The 16,533-nt window shown below is 36.6% G+C and overlaps 1 long non-coding RNA gene across 1 annotated transcript; it reads left to right on the top strand.

Annotated features, from left to right (window-relative positions):
* Nucleotides 1–7,229: 7,229 nt before the first annotated feature.
* On the top strand, nt 7,230–9,408 carry LOC132611231 (uncharacterized). The gene is made up of 2 exons (XR_009571516.1): nt 7,230–7,633; nt 9,114–9,408. It is a non-coding gene; the product is annotated as an uncharacterized LOC132611231 (long non-coding RNA).
* Nucleotides 9,409–16,533: the final 7,125 nt, after the last annotated feature.

The following is a 16,533-nucleotide window of genomic DNA, read 5'->3' as shown; positions in this document are numbered from 1 at the left end:
ATGGATGTAAATTTAGCTTGCGCTAAATGGTGGACATTTTTCATTTCTTCATGAAATTTTGATCGCAACAGTGGACATGAATTTATCTTCTCAACCAAGGGCTGTGAGCGTAATTCTTTCAAACCCAGCTATTTACATATTCTTATCACTAACAGTTGTTTTTAGCTCGTGGCATTTCTCGATGGATCAAGGGCACATAATCGTGGATTTAACCTTTTTCGAAGTAGATACGAATGTGGACACCTATTATTGTTTTAAATTCCTCAATTTTGTCATCACTTTGTACATATTTATTTATTTCAAGTCGCTAACAAGTTCTTTTTAGAATGTGGTATTCAACGAGATGACAGGATCGAAATCTTGCATCATGTGTCAACTCGTGTGGACAATTGTAGATTTAACTTCCGTCACAACGGGACATGGATTAGGATGTGGAATTATATCTATTCACGAATGGTTTTGTGGATGTGGACATAAACGTGGATATACATTTCTACATTACAAATTGTGAGAGCGGACGTGGATTTATATTTCAATATCGTGGATTGTGTGGATGTGGATTTATTTTCTACATTGTGGATATTGTGGACGTGGTCGTAGACAAATCGTTTTGCATTATGAGCATTGTGGACGTGGACATGTATTTATCTTTCTTGCATTATAAATTTTGTGAAAGTAAACGTGGATTTACATTTTCGCTCTAATGACTTTGTGGATGTGGATGTGGATGTGGACGTGGATTTATATTTCTACATTATAAAGTTCGTGGAAGTGGACGTGGATTTATGTCGTGGATTTAAATTTCAGCACAGTAAATTTCGTGGACGTGGATTTATTTTTTACATTATAGATCTTATGGACGTGGAAGTAGATTTATCTTTTTGCACTTAAAGTTTGTGGAAGTGGATGTGGATTTATATTTTTGTACCGTGGGATGTGGATGTGGATGTGGACGTGGATTTATATTTCTACATTATAAAGTTCGTGGAAGTGGACGTGGATTTATGTTTTGCATTGTGGATTTTGGGGCATAGACGTGGATTTAAATTTCAGCACAGTGAATTTCATGGATGTGGATTTTTTTTTTTTTTACATTATAGATCTTGTGGATGTGGAAGTAGATTTACCTCTTTGCACTTAAAGTTTGTGGAAGTGGATGTGGATTTATATTTTATACCGTGGAATGTGGACGTGGACGTGGATTTATATTTGTACATAGTGGATTTTTGTGTATGAGGACATGAATTCATTTTTCTACATCATGAGTTTTATGACGTGGGCATGGATTTCGTGGATAAGGACGTGGATTTATATTTACGCATAGTGAAGTTTGTACATAAGGGTTTGAATATGGTCATAAATTAGCTCCCCTTAAAAATGTGGTGTCATCATGGTTTTAGCTTTCCTAAAAAAAAAGACGTGGATGTGGATTTAGATTTCGTTAATGTAAATGTGGATGTCGACTTAATTTCTTCTTCAAGTGGAAGCCATAAATTCAATACATCTCCAAAGTGCGATGTGGATTCTTCCGAAACATGGGTTATAAGTATAAACTTCCTCAACCCTGCCTTATCTACATATATACTGCTAACTATTGTTTTTAGCTTGTGGCTTTTGAAAATGGCAAGATTAAAATGGCTTTACACATCAACTCGTGGAACTATTTCTTCGGCAGCGAACTGGGGCAATTTGTCGGGAAGGATAATCAGACTTCCCGACAAGGGTCAAAGATCTACCTCGAACACTCGTCTCCAACCTCAAATACTCCGCTTGCATTCCAGCACACTCAATTTTCAGAATGCTCGAGTTCTATCATAATACCCAGTATAATCATAATTCGACACTGGGATAATGTTTTGCAAAGATTCGCACCAATCGGGATTCGTTATTCATAGGTTTCGAAGTTATCCCAGAACTACACACGGCCTGATTCTCGTGCAGCCCGAGATATGTAGGCAACTCGGAGACCGAAGTTCGGCCATAGTCCTCCAAAATCCTTTAGCCGGGACAAAATAGGCTACTGAGTCAACGTCTTTGCCCGAAAATTCTTTCATCATTACCGGGCAAACAGGGACAAGTTGTTGACACCCAATTTTGTCCCCCCCCCCCCCCCCCCCTCTCCTCCGAAATACCTATTTACGCTTCTAATACTTTGGAACCTTAAAAATAAATAAATTATATTTTACTATAATTATTAGCTTCTTATTAATACCGGCGTTTCTTATTTCTATTACAGTTACTAGCTGTTATTATTATTATTATTATTATTATTATTATTATTATTATTATTATTATTATTATTTTTCTACCAGTATTATTATAATTCACATTTTTTATCATTTCAGCATTTTTACCAGCTTACGCACACGCATCGCATTTATCTTCGCATAACTAAATAATAGTGATTATTTACTGTGGACTTTCGAAATATTATTTCACGGCTATTACGACCTCATATAATTTTATTTTTATCTGAACATCAATAATTGCATACTTTTATATTAAATGATATTTTGACACCCGTTAATATATAATTAATTAAAGTAGGTCTTGTATTTAAATTTCATTAACCCAAATCCGAGCCCAATCAACTCATACTATTTTCGGACCAATTCATAAAATCAATCCACATTTTCAATTTACCTGGCCACATTTTAATTCAATCGACCCATTCTTTTAATTCACTAGCCCAAATCGATTAACCCACATTTTTAATACCCAGCCCAACATTTTTCACCCCAACCCACATTTAAAATCGACCCAGTCCAAAAATGGACCCGACCCGTTTCTTAATTAAATGAAAACAGGTAGGGTTCCCTCTCCTCTTTCTTTTTCCACAACCGCACACCCCCCTCCCTTTCTCTCTCTTCTCCATCTTTCTCCTCCCTCTCTCTTCATCCGTTCTTAGCAAAATCGCAGCAAACTTTCGTGATAACATGCCATGCGTGGCCATTTGAGGGAAGAAATTAATGCTCGGTACCCCCCCCCCCCCCCCATCCGTATTTGACCTTTGAAAGAGGTCGGTTTTTGTTTTCTTCCTCTTTCTTTCTGTTTTACGATCTGAGAGTTTTAATGGACTTCATCCGTTTGTGAAGGGAGATCTGTTCTTTATCAGTCTTTTGATTTCTCGGGTACAAATTTTTAATAAGTTTTTGTTCTCTTCTCCGTGGTCTCAAGGACAGATTTGAAAAAAGATCAACCCAAATCCCACCCAATTTTCTGTGGTAAAACCCTAGCCAAAACCCTATAAATAATCGTTTTCGGAGTTGAAAAGGGGAGTTGGAAATCACAAAAATTTCCTCCTTAAAAGGTCTTTCCAGCCTCCATAAAAATCCCCTGAAAATATTTAGTTTCGGGCCAGCCACCCGAAATTCTCTAAAAAAATATGTTAAGTTTTCAGTAGTCATAATAAATTCTAAACGTCGAGTAAAAAACATTAAATCAATTTTTTGTTTGTCCTTCGCCTCTGTATTGCTTCGATCCGAGCACCGCAAGCCCAAATTTGATAGTGTTCGAGCGTAGATTGGGACTCGAAGCCTCACTTCGCTGCACTTGAAAAAGGTGAACTTCATTCTTTTTTTTATTTTTTCAGTTCTGGTATATAATGTGTTTAGGTGTCATTAATCTGTTTCTGTTATTGTTAGTAGTAATTTAGCATGTCTCATTAGGTTTTACTTGTTAGTTAAATGTGCTAGTTTACGTGACCTGCTGGTTGAATGTTCAGTTGCACTTATATGTTGTTTTTTTAGTCGAGCATGATTAATAGTAATCTGAGTATTCAGTTGCGACTATATGTTATTATAGTCGAGCATGATTAATAGTAGTCGAGCATTCGTTGTTTGGATGTCACTCTTTGCATAACTTGACTGATCATCCCTTAAAAATTCAGGAGAGGTCTTAAACCTGGCAAAATGTTTAAGTGATCCTTTTCCCAATCATGTGGTGTCTTTGCATATAAAGGAACTTGAAGTAGTGTTGAAAACTTTAGCATGACTATCTGATATTGGTATTTATTTAAGTCTGAGATAGAAACTGTTCTCATCTCTTAAGCAGTTCATAAGGGCTTTGGATTTAACAAAACGCTAAAATAAGTCTTATTTAAAACTTGGACCGGATTTGTTTTCAAGCTTGTTTTTCACCTAGTCTAGCATAGAAACTTGCTTAAGTGATCATATCAAGTAAGTAGGTCCTAATCCCCCAAGTAAACTTGTGTTTGGTCTTCTCACGCTTAGTTTGCTATGCTGTCATTCATAATGTATCATGTGAAGGTCTAAAATGCTTAAGTTTTGCTCATATATGCTTGTCTGGGTTGCCTCACATTTCTTGGGATGGTTTGCAATTTATCTTAAGTAGAAAACATGCCTAATTTGTGGAGAATGACTGTCCATACCCTTGTATATCACCCTTCTCTTTACCTCTGTTCGACTGAATCCAAGTGGAGTCATAAATGATAAGGACCTTCAAATGCTTTCCTTGGCCTGTTGAATTGTGGAGATGTTAATGTGTTCAACCATTGATGTTTGTCCTCTTTGTGTTGTCTACTCTTGGAGAGAATAGCCAATTTTGGTTTCAAAACAAATCATCTCAAGTCTCGACCTTCTCCTGTTTCTGATTAAATGTTTTAATAATTGATTGTTATTTCTAAAAAAGTAATAATATAGTTGAGGTGATGTCTGTATTTTTTTTCGTCACTGCTTTTCCATTCTGAACGTGAACAAATCTGGCATTTCAATTCTTTTTTTTAGTCTCCATCATGATCTGGAATACTTAATCCAGTAACATAAAGTATACATAGAGTATACATAGAATATACACAATCTGCTGGTTTGTTTGAGTTTATATATCATACGTTTAATATAATTCATTGATCGTATACTAATCTTCTTCTTTCATTTTATGCATGACCTTCGCATACGAGTCCGAGGGACTCGTCTTCCGCATTCGGTGTTGGGCCAAGGCCCAACGAAAACATTATTTCTCCTCTGTCCGCAACAAAGGAAACAAAAAATATTGGGCCGTGGCCCACGCAACAGCAACAGATTGCAGTAGTTTTTCTAAAAAATGGGCTGAGCCCATTTGAATTACCTATTCTTCTATTTATTTTTGTGCATATTAATTTGTATTATGCAACTAACTCTTTGTTTGTCTTATTTTTTTTAGTTTAGATGAATCCTAATGAGTTATTAGGTTTAGTTTAAAAATGGGTAGTTAGTTTAAGGAAGATTAAAAATTAATTCCATAAGCTTCATTTTTTTCTTTTTATGTCAAAACTATTTATAGCATCTAATATTTATTTTATTTAGAATAATTGATTTGCTGATAGTGTAATTATATATTTTGAGTTAAGGGAATCATATTTCATTCTTACTATCTTGAAGTTTCAAAACGTCATCCACACGCAAATATAAACTCAAGGACATTCTATAAACATTTGAAGATTTATCAAATTATACATATTTTAAGCCGAATATAGTTAAATAAAGTTAGTAAAAGAGAAAGAAAACTCATATCCTGATGCATTCTACTTATAAAATAAGTCTAGATTTCTACACCACTATATTCCTACAATATAATTTATTCTAAGTTTAAATTGGCTAGGTCTTCTCTTAAAAAAGTTTTTACTTCTATGCAAATCATTATATTTTTTAAAGCTTATTTTTTTTTAAAATAGCATTATTATTTAAGGCCTTAGTTATATTTATAAGTTTGTTTTTAAAGTAGCCTTTAAAGTTATTCTTTTATACAAATTATGGTATTTTTTGTAAATCTTATTTTAACAAACATTATCTTCCTTTTAAACTTTAGCAATAGTTGTAAGCCATTTTATAAAATTTAAACACTACATTTAGCCTTAATTAATTAACCTAAGTTTGGCCGGTAAACCGTAGTTAACGGATCCTAGAGGATGCCTAACCCCTTCCCTTTAGGATAATTAGAACCCTTACCTAGAATCACACTGTTTAAGCAGACTATTAACGTAGGTTAGTTAGCTTTACCTTAGTTGATATTTAGGTGCCCTAATTCACCTTTAAAATTAATTAGGTGGCGACTCCTTAAAATAAAACCATTTAGGAATCTCCAATATGTTGTACCTAATTTAACCTGGTTAAAATAGGGTATGACAGCTTGGCAACTCCCGTCAATCTCTACAATCTACATACGACTCTCTAATCAAAATTGAACTCAACATGATCAAATTAGTAATCTATACGGTAATACGAACCCAACAATACCCATATTCCTATACTTATATTAAAACCCAAAAACGAATCGAAAATAATCAACCCCGAGCCCTACGGGAAAAACTAGAATTTTATTTAAAATTGATTTCCCCATGACTTAATTAGTCTTAATCCAGAAAATGACTCAAAACCGTCTTCAGTTCATTTTCCAATTTGAAAAAATTCATAATTTTAACTTAAAGCTTTAAAATCCCAAAGAGTGAGCCCGAACTCCGGCGACCAAATTAAAATTTTCCTTTCAAAATAGTTTTTCCTCAGCTCAAGGAACTTAAATCCAGAAAACCAAGAAAAAAAGACTCCAACTTGACCTTCAATTTCTTATTTTTTCAAAAATCCAACTTAGGGTAAAAATTCCAATTTTCCAACACCTAACCATGAAATCAACTCTAAATAATGTAACAAATCAATGGAGTACCATGAAATAAGGTTTATATACTTAACCTCAAGCTTATACTATAAGATTGCTTTTGCAATTGACTCAATCTGAGCTCCTAAACACTTAAGAAAAGTAACTAAATCCCGAAACAAGTGGCGAAGAAAAAAATGCACCAACTGTTTCAGTCCAAATCAGGTGCTAGATGATCATGAAACTCATATTTGACAAGCCCATTGTAATCCTTGCGAAATTCCACCCAAGATAGTCTTTTAAATTGTAACGACCCGTTTATTCGTTATAGCACTTTTGACCTATTTACACCCGTTGACCTTTACCCGAGCCCTATTGTATGATTTTGACCAGCGGGGATGGGTTGTACTGTTCCCAAGGTGATTGGATGAGTTATATGATAACTTTTGTGAAATTGAGCCTTAGAGTGAAAAACGTTTGACCAATAGTTGACTTTTGGATAACCAGACCTTTTTAGAAATTGAGTCGATTTCGAGAGGTCTGGAGAGTCATTTGTGACTTAGTGAGTGTTCGGTTTGGGTCCCAAGGCACTTGTGAGCGTCTTGAGTTATTGGTTGGAAAGTTAGTATTTGGCCATTGGGTGTTGACCCGATCAAACAGACCTCTATTGGGAATTCCGAGATCGCGAGTGAGTCCGTAGCTTATTTTTATGTGTGAATCCATGTCTGATTTTTATATGGGAGGTCTCTGCTGATTGTCGATTTTCGGGATTGTGTTTGTGAAAAAAAAGAAAATTCCGGATGCGCAGAGGAAAGTGAGAGGGGCGCCACAGCGGACAAGAATCTGTTGTGGCGGATGCGTGACAGCGGGGACTTGTCCGGTGGCTCGAGCCCGCTATAGCGGACTCGTGACCGCTGCTGCGAGGTGACGTGCTCTAGAATCTAATAAATGCTAGGTGAAATCCTTTCACTCTCTATCACTTCATTTATTACTTCCAAAGCATTTTTCAGGCGAATTGAAGAGTTATGGCTGATTCTCTCTTGTGGTAAGTCTCCTAACCTTGAATTCATTACCTTATCTTCCCTAAGCTTGAATCCATGCTAGAAATCCAATAGAATCTAAGAGGAAAGGTGGGTTTTGTTGATTATTGTATAAAATGAGTTCTATCTTTCTAAATGGAAATTGTTGGCGGATTTGACTAATCTAATCATAGAATTTGATGATTTCATAGCTAATAGGCTTGAATTTTCCATTTATGTTGATGAAATTGCATGTTGGAATGTTAGGGTTTATACCTAAATTGGGGGTTTTCACTTGAATAACGAAATTGACCCATTCTTGAGTTATTTTAGCAATTGATTAGTAGGATTGAACTCCTAGAATGTTGAATTGCATATTTCACTTTCGAAATACCTGTTTTACCCTTGTGGGCTGATTTCCCCTTTCTCCATAGTTGAATTTGATTCGAAAGATAAGTATAGCAGTATGGGTATTGTTCTTCCGTATTTCTAATCTAGAACTCGGTTATGAATAGACTTTGAGTATTTGGAGGCTCTGTGAAAGGGCAAGGCAAAGGTGTGATTTTTCGTGGCTCGTGCTTGGCCACCAAGTAGGTTACGGTTTACCTTATGGTTAGACTTCAGTTAGCAAAGCATATGTAGAAATAGTGGTTGTTGGAGAAAGCATGTTACACCTTTGGGTATGAAGCTGGGATGGATTACTTAGGTTAGTACTGCTGTTTGACTGTGGCTTGTTGCCTTTTTGTGATCTATCGGCTTGTTGCCACATTTGTGATACTAAACTTGATATTGATAGATTCTCGTGACATGTGTTCATGTGTGGCATCGTTGATATTGATAGATTCTTGTGATATATGTCCATGTGTGGCATCGTTGATATTTGATAGATTCTCTTAGCATTGATATTATTCATGCATTCATACTCATACATTTGGATCGGGTTGCGCACCGTAACATATATTATACTTATATTGGATCGGGTTGAGCGCCGCAACATATTTTATACATATATTGGATCGGGTTGCGCGCCGCAACATATTTTAAACCCATTTTGGACCGGGTTGCACGTTGTGTGTGTGTGTGTGTGTGTGTGTGTATATATATATATATATTGGATCGGGCTATCCTCCATGGGTGATAACCATTGAGGGGTGGAGGTATTCCGCCATGAGTGGGTGTGTATCATTGCATTTCATATACATTCATCATTATCATCTCATTTGCACCTATTGATTGGATTCATGGATTGTACTTGTGGTTGTGATTACTTGAGGAATTATGGGAAACTTGGCAGACTTGTGTTTAGATGCTTCACTAATCTGATTGTTGATATTTTTAGACTTGTGATACTATTTTGGACTGTGTTGATTGATACTTGATTGTGAGCATGATTATCTTTCAGTCTATTTCTTTATATATGTTTGCTAACTGTTATCGACCTATGATACCTACCAGTACATAGTGTTTGTACTGATACTAAATTACTGCTTTCTTTTATGAGTGCAGAGTACGTGACAGGGTCGACTTCCTCTCCTCATGGCTGATTTCCCGAGGCTTTACTGGCGAGCATCTAGGGGGAGCACATGGACGGATCCGCAGCACGGATGCTTGTTCTTAGCTACTTGTCTTATTTTGATATTCTGAGACAATATTTCATTTTCAGACTTGTAGTCATATTAAGACTTGTAGTATTTGTAGTAGTGGCTCTTGTACGACCTTAGACCAAATTCCTTGGGATTGTTGTATTATTTTTCGCACTTATTCACTTATCCTTTTATTATCTACGGTTGAGACTTATATTTTGGTTGTCTTGATTACTTTATTGTGGTTGAATGAATGATTTGGGAAAGGGTTGGCCTACCGAGGTGGGAAATGGTAGGTGCCCGCATGTTGCCCGATTTGGGACATGACAAGTATCAACCAATTTGGCATTAAAATGAGAGAGATATGATGTTTTCTAGTTTTAAAGGAATGCAAAAATTTAAGGGTGAACTTTAGGGACATAATTTGTATTTTCGGAATTGAAACACCAAAAATTGCAGAATCTTAGTTTCAGCACCCGACACTCATCCCGAATTAAATCATAAAACACATTCTAGACCTGCTCACGCACTCAAAACATGATCGTGCTCAACACATGATCGTGGTCAACTCCAAATCCGTAACTTAATTAGCTTCTCTACCAATACCCAAAGCACACTCGACTCCCTCGGGACCCGAACCAATGACTCGACTAAATCATAAATTACATTCTGAACCTAATAGAATAGACAAAGCTTCAAAAAAAGAAATAAATACCCCCGAAGTTGACTTTGGTCAACTCTTTCCATTTTTTTCAACTTAAAAATTTCTAAATTACTCAAAACCAACTAAAACCTGCCCAATTGCCTCGGGAACCGCACCACCCATCCTTGCAAGTCAGAAACGCTGAAATGAAAATATGGGAAGGATATTTTTGAAAAAAGAAGTCAAGAACCTCAAAACGACCAAATAGGTTGTACAATTAGCGGTCTTGTTCATTTACAAAACAAGTCAATTCAAGAAAGTTTTGCTTTATAACAAAGTTCTCCTACCCAAAATTTTCCTTCTTCTTTCATATCTTCCATTCTTTAGCTAATCCTCCAACATTAGTTAATGATCTTTGCTAGAAGAAGGTCTCCCATGTTTTACTTTTTTCTGCTATTCTCTACAAACACTTAGCGAAATCATCTTCACAAGTCTTGAGTTCTTTTACCACAATAATCACCTTCTTGATCTCCCATTGAAGACCAACAACCGTAACTTGCTTCTCGTTAATTTAAGACCTTGTGAATTATTCTTGGTGCTTGCAGTGCTTCATCGTTGTCAATCGAACTATCAGAGTAGATCCACCTTCTTTTGGGTGCATGATTGATTAAAATCGACAAATCCTCTTTCAAGTGAGTATATTTCAATTTCTAAAATTTATTTGTTTCAATCATGTATTTTTTTAAATTCTCCTAAATATTACCACACATATTTTATATTAATTTTGTGTGGTTTTTTATTTTTTCATTGGATGCAAATGCACTATTTGTTCAAACTGTATAATGTTTTTGGCCAGATCTTTAAACTGATTTGCAACTGTATAATGTTTTTGGCCAGATCTTTAAACTGATTTGCCTGCAACAACCATTTCTAGCCGGATAAACTTTTTAACGAAAATAATGGAGTGGGGAAGGTTACAACGAAGTTGTAAATTTACAAAACTCGAAACCGGAAAAACGGGCTCGTGCGATGGTTGTGGAAAAATAAGATTGATTTTTTAGAACTACATAAAATCCTAGATATTCAGCGGTCCTTCTAGAAAAATTATGGGATAATATCTTTGATATTTATTGTACTTAATAAATATCTTGATTTCTAGCTTCCTACTTAACAAATATAGATATTTTTGATGTTTTCTAGAGTAATATCTTGAATTCATCAGCAGATACATATAAGTATCAGTGGCCTTGTGCATTTACAAACAAGTCAATTCAAGAAAGTTTTGCTTCATAACTAAATTCTCATACACAAATTCTTCCTTTTTCTTTGAAAGCTTCCATTCTTTAGCTAATCCTCCAACATTAGTTAAAGATCTTGGCTAGAAGAAGGTCTCCCCAATTTTACCTTTGTCTGCTCGAATGGTAACTATCATTATAAGCAAAACTCTGCTACAGGAAAGAACTAATCCCGAATAATTACCAAGGTCAATAATACAAGCTCACAACACATCCTTAAGAACTTGAATAGTCCACTCGGGTTGGTCATATGTCTAAGGGTGAAATGACATATAAAATCCATATGTTGTAAGTGGTATGATCTGATATGCAAAGAGCCGACTTAGTCAAACGGTCCACAATGACCCAAGTAATCACCAAACCCAAAGTCCATGGTAATCCTACCACAAAGTTCATAGAAATTCTCTTGTTCACTTATCTGCCAAATCTTCCTTTAACTTAGCTCATTAGTCTAATTCTCACACATTTGATCCAGCTCCACTTGAAACACTTGATTTTGATTATAATCATACCTCTGAATACAATTGATTGATTCCACAATTATCATCATATTCGCCACAATCCTTTAGCTGAAGCCGCAACCCATTGTCGAACCTGTACCCGTAAAGTACCCCCATTCTAATTATCTTTCTTCTACACCTTCCAAAGTCATCTTTAGTACCAAGAATCTATAGAAAACACGCTGTCACACACCGCAAGTCTAATCATGATTCCCTCTGACTAGAAGAATTTGTGTTCGTATTGAGCCAATTCTAAGGATTTCTTTCAAAAACTAACATTATCCAAGGCAGATTGCACAAATTTCAAATCCCTTAATTTTGTTTTGACAAGCTAAAACTACTGAGTCAACAGTCATCATCCAATTCCTTTTATTCCTTTAAGTAACGTACTATGTGCATCATCCTTGTGATTATCTTGCCTTACCAAATCAATAAAAATCAACTGATCATCCCAAAGACTTTCCCTATCCATTTGTACCTGCTCAAAACATAACCATGTATCTGCGTAGAGCATTAGAATTTCTCGTAATACCATCAACAAAATATTAACAAATCTCCTTGAAAACTCCAATAACATTCGCGTAAACCTACCATTCCTCTATCCCGAACCAAAATCAATCCAATCTTCCTAGATGGGTTACTATAATAACTATAAATCCTCTTGATAATATATCCATAAGCCACCCGGCTATAATAAACAGACATGGCCCTGTTAAAATGCACCATTCCCTAAATGTTTTATAAAATGAACAGTAAGCCTTCTAATCCGTTGTTCCTGAATCCTCAACCTTGTTTTCGTCTTTCCCAACCTCATAAGCTAAAATTTTCCCGAGTTGTCAACTGAGCATCAATGAACTATACCTTATTACTTTAAATCTTCATGTTCGGAAAAGGCCTTGCATTGCATTTCATATCATTGCATATCATACTATCTCATTGATTTCTTGGTTGTGATTCACTTGAGTTGTTGCCTATGTTTTGTATCTTAAGTGCTTATTTGGTTATTAGATGGACTGGGGATTTAGAGGCTTATTTGGTTATTAGATGGACTTGTGGATTAAAAGCTTTCACCTAGGCTGATAACCTAATATTGTTGAGACTATTATTATTAGTATTATTATGGACTAATAGCGGTTAAGTATGGAAGTAGCAATCATAGGACAACCATCGTCTCCGTTTTTGCTAGGTTCATTCGACGGTGCAGATGAGTACACATTGTATCCCGTATTGACGCTACACTTGCTGCACCTTTTCGTGTGTAGATTATGTCCCTATCACTAATATGGCTTGAGGCTTCGTTAATTGTTGAGGAGCCTATCTTGGAGGATTTGGGGTGAGCTGCTAGCTGATCTATGCCACCAGATTCTTCTTCTTCTTCATTTACTTATTCATGTCTCCTTGTTTTAGACAGTTTATTAACTATTATCTCATATTTGTATCAGTTTCTTAGTGTTTCTTGTACTAGTGACACCAGGTTTTGGGTGGTTGTACTTATTCCGCATATTTATGATTAAGAGATTTAGTTTATGACTCTTGAATGACGTTAGTTATTTCTTTATGCATAATATAATTGATAGAATTGGATTAATTGATTGTGGATGGTTCGCCTACCAGGTGGGGGTAGGTGCCTTCACGGCTTTGGAATTTGGGTTAAAGGTCTAAAGTGTAAGCTTCTTTATTTAAATCTCTCACTAGTTGTGAGGACACATTCTCGGATTTGTACATGAGCAGCTGGATGTACGTCGCGCGGTATGGTACGAGATGCACCACTGTGTAATGACGTGAGATCAAGTTCAGATTACAGGTATGACTTGAAGATTCAATTGAGTGGGGTTGTGATTCAGACTCTCTAGTTTGGTGATATCCTTATGAAATGGGAGAGACGGTGCAAACGATTCCATGATATCCAATTTCAGCAGTTAGTGGCTCGGATGTCAAGGAAGTGAATTTATGGTATAGCAAGTGACGAGAAGAGATTTGACGATTCTAAATGGTACGGTTAGCGGATTAACCATGTGATGAGTGTTGTGGCTTTGAAGACTATGCTTTAGAGGTGTAGGTATATCATCATATTCGCCACGATCCTTTAGCTAAAGCCGCAAACCAGTGTCAACCCTACACCCGTAAAGTACCCCCCCCCCCCCCCCCCCCATTCGAATAATATTTCTTCTACACCTTCCAAAGTCATCTTTAGTACGAAGAATCTATAGAAAACATGTTGTCACACACTGCAAGTCTAATTGTGACTCCCTCTGACCAAAAGAATTTTTATTCACACTGAGCCAATTCTAAGAATTTCTAACAAAAACTAATATTATCCAAGGTAGATTGCGCAAATTTCAAATCCCTTAATTTCGTTTCAACGAGCCGAAACTACTGAGTTAACAGTCATCATCCAATTCCCTACTCCATTATTTTCGCTAAAAAGTTTATCCGGCTAGAAATAGGTGTTGCAGGCAGATCATTTTGAAGATTTGGCCAAAAACATGATACAGTTGGAACAAATAGTCAATTCGGAGCCAAAACAATAATAAAAAATATCATAAAATTGATGTAAAATTTGGGGTTCTATATAAGAACCCCATATCTCACAATTCCACATCCATTCACAAGTATACACACCTGCAAAGTCTCAAATCAGAGCAAAAAGGTTCAATATACATAGGGATCTAGCCTTTGTTGGAACCTTTAACTTATTGAGCTCATTAGTTTAAAATACAACTTATTTTCTTTTGTTGTGGCTGAGTTTTAGAGAAAGGATCTTCCAAATCCATTTTCGACCTAGGCTGCACAGAGAAAAGGTAAATTTTATCCCTTTTACTTATTTTAGTGTTCTTAGTATTTTTTGTGTACTTAGTTTAGTTTTTGATTATATGTGTTACGTGTTCATATTAGTTTAGTTTAGTTTATCTAATCCAGATACATGTTAATTAGTCATTAGCTTGTGTATGGTTAGTTTAGTAGTTTGTACATGTTTAGTTGTTAGCTTAGTTCAGTCATTGGCCTATATAAGCATGCTTATTTAGCTTAATAAGTAGTACTAATGGAAATAGGAACCCCATGCAATCGCACAATATCTCGGATGTAAATCCTGGCCTACTTCTCGGCATTATAAGTAATCTGTACTGGAATAAAATGTGCAGAATTAGTCAACCTATCCACAATGACCCAAATAGAATCATACTTGCCCAAGGTCTTCAGAAGACCCACAACAAAATCCATAGCTATCCTCTTCTACTTCCACTCGGAAATGGGCATCCTCCGAAGCACACTGCCAGGTCTCTAGTGCTCATACTCAACTTGCTGACAGTTCAAACACTGACCAATGAAATTTGCAATGTCTCTCTTCATCGCGCCCCACCAATAGTGCTGTCTCAAATCACGATACATCTTAGTCGCACCTGGATGAATGGAATATCTGGAACTATAAGCCTCCTCCAATATCAAATGAATCAAACCACCCACATGAGGAATGCACACGCGTCAAGTAAGAAGAAAACCCATTCACGAACCGACAGTTGTAACTTGCTAAACCCACAAAGATATGAATTTCAGTGACTGAAGTGGGCCTCCCCCAATCCCTAACAGACTCAATCTTCTTGGGATCAACTATAATCCCATCTTTTAACACTACGTAGCCCACGAATGCCATAGAATCAAGCCAAAACTTACACTTAGAAAACATGGGATAAAGCTTCTTTTCCTTCATCAAACCAAGAACAATCCTCAAATGATGCTTATGCTCTTCATTGCTTTGTGAAAATACCAAAATATCATCATTTAAGACCATCACGAAGGAATCCAGGTATGGCTTGAAAATGCCATTCATCAAATCCATAAAAGCTGATGGGGCATTCGTAAGCCCAGACAATATAACAAGGAACTCGTAATGACCATAACGAGTCGTAAAGGCCGCCTTCTAAATATCCTCAGCCCGAATCTTCAGCTGGTGATAACCTGACCTCAAATCGATCTTGGAGAACACTGAAGCACCCTGAAGCTGGTCGAACAAGTCATTAATACGGGGAATAGGATATTTGTTTCAAATGGTGACCTTTTTCAAATGGCAGTAATAAATACACATCCGCATCTACCCATCCTTTTTCTTTACAAAAAGCATGGGAGCGCCCCAAGGGCAGACACTCGATTTGATGAAACCCTTACTCAGAAGATCTTGCATTTGCTCCTTTAACTCTCTTAACTCGACTAGTGCCATCCTATATGGAAGAATGGAAATAGGGTGAGTGCTCGGCTCTAGATCATTGCACAAGTTGATATCATGGTCGGGTGGCATACTTGATAAATTTATAGGGAACACCTCTGTGAAATTGCTCACAATAGGCATAGACTCAAGTGAATGGAGTCAACACTGGTATCATGAATATGGGCCAAGTAGGCCAAACATCCTTTATTAACTAACTTCTTGGCTCGGAGGAAGGAAATAATCTTCTTTGAGGCGGGACTAGGAGTACCTGCCATGGCTAGTGTAACTGTCATGGCGTGACAGTCCAAGATCGCATGATAAGGGGACAACTAACTCATACCCAATATGATGTCAAAATCTACCATATGCAGAATCACTAAATCTACCTACGTGTCATAACCCATAAAGGTAACTAAGCAGTACAGATAGCCTTGATCAACCACTACCGAATCTCTAACCAGAGTAGACACGTAAATAGGTATATCAAGTCAGTCACAAACCAAATCCCAACCCACAGAATGATAAGGAGACACATAAGAGAAAGTAGACCTTGGATCAAATAAAACCGAAGCCGCTCGGTGACAAATAGAAATGGTACCTGTGATAACAATATCTGACGCCTTAGCCTCTAGCCTGCCAGGAAAAGCATAAGAATGGGCATCACCATGGCCACTCTGGCCAAACTGAGCTCCTCCCCGGGA

Source organism: Lycium barbarum, chromosome 9 (genome assembly GCF_019175385.1).
Source record: "Lycium barbarum isolate Lr01 chromosome 9, ASM1917538v2, whole genome shotgun sequence".
NCBI classification, from domain to species: Eukaryota; Viridiplantae; Streptophyta; class Magnoliopsida; order Solanales; family Solanaceae; genus Lycium; species Lycium barbarum.
The sequence above is the reverse complement of the archived record's forward strand: the minus strand, read 5'-3'. Positions and strand labels throughout refer to the sequence as shown.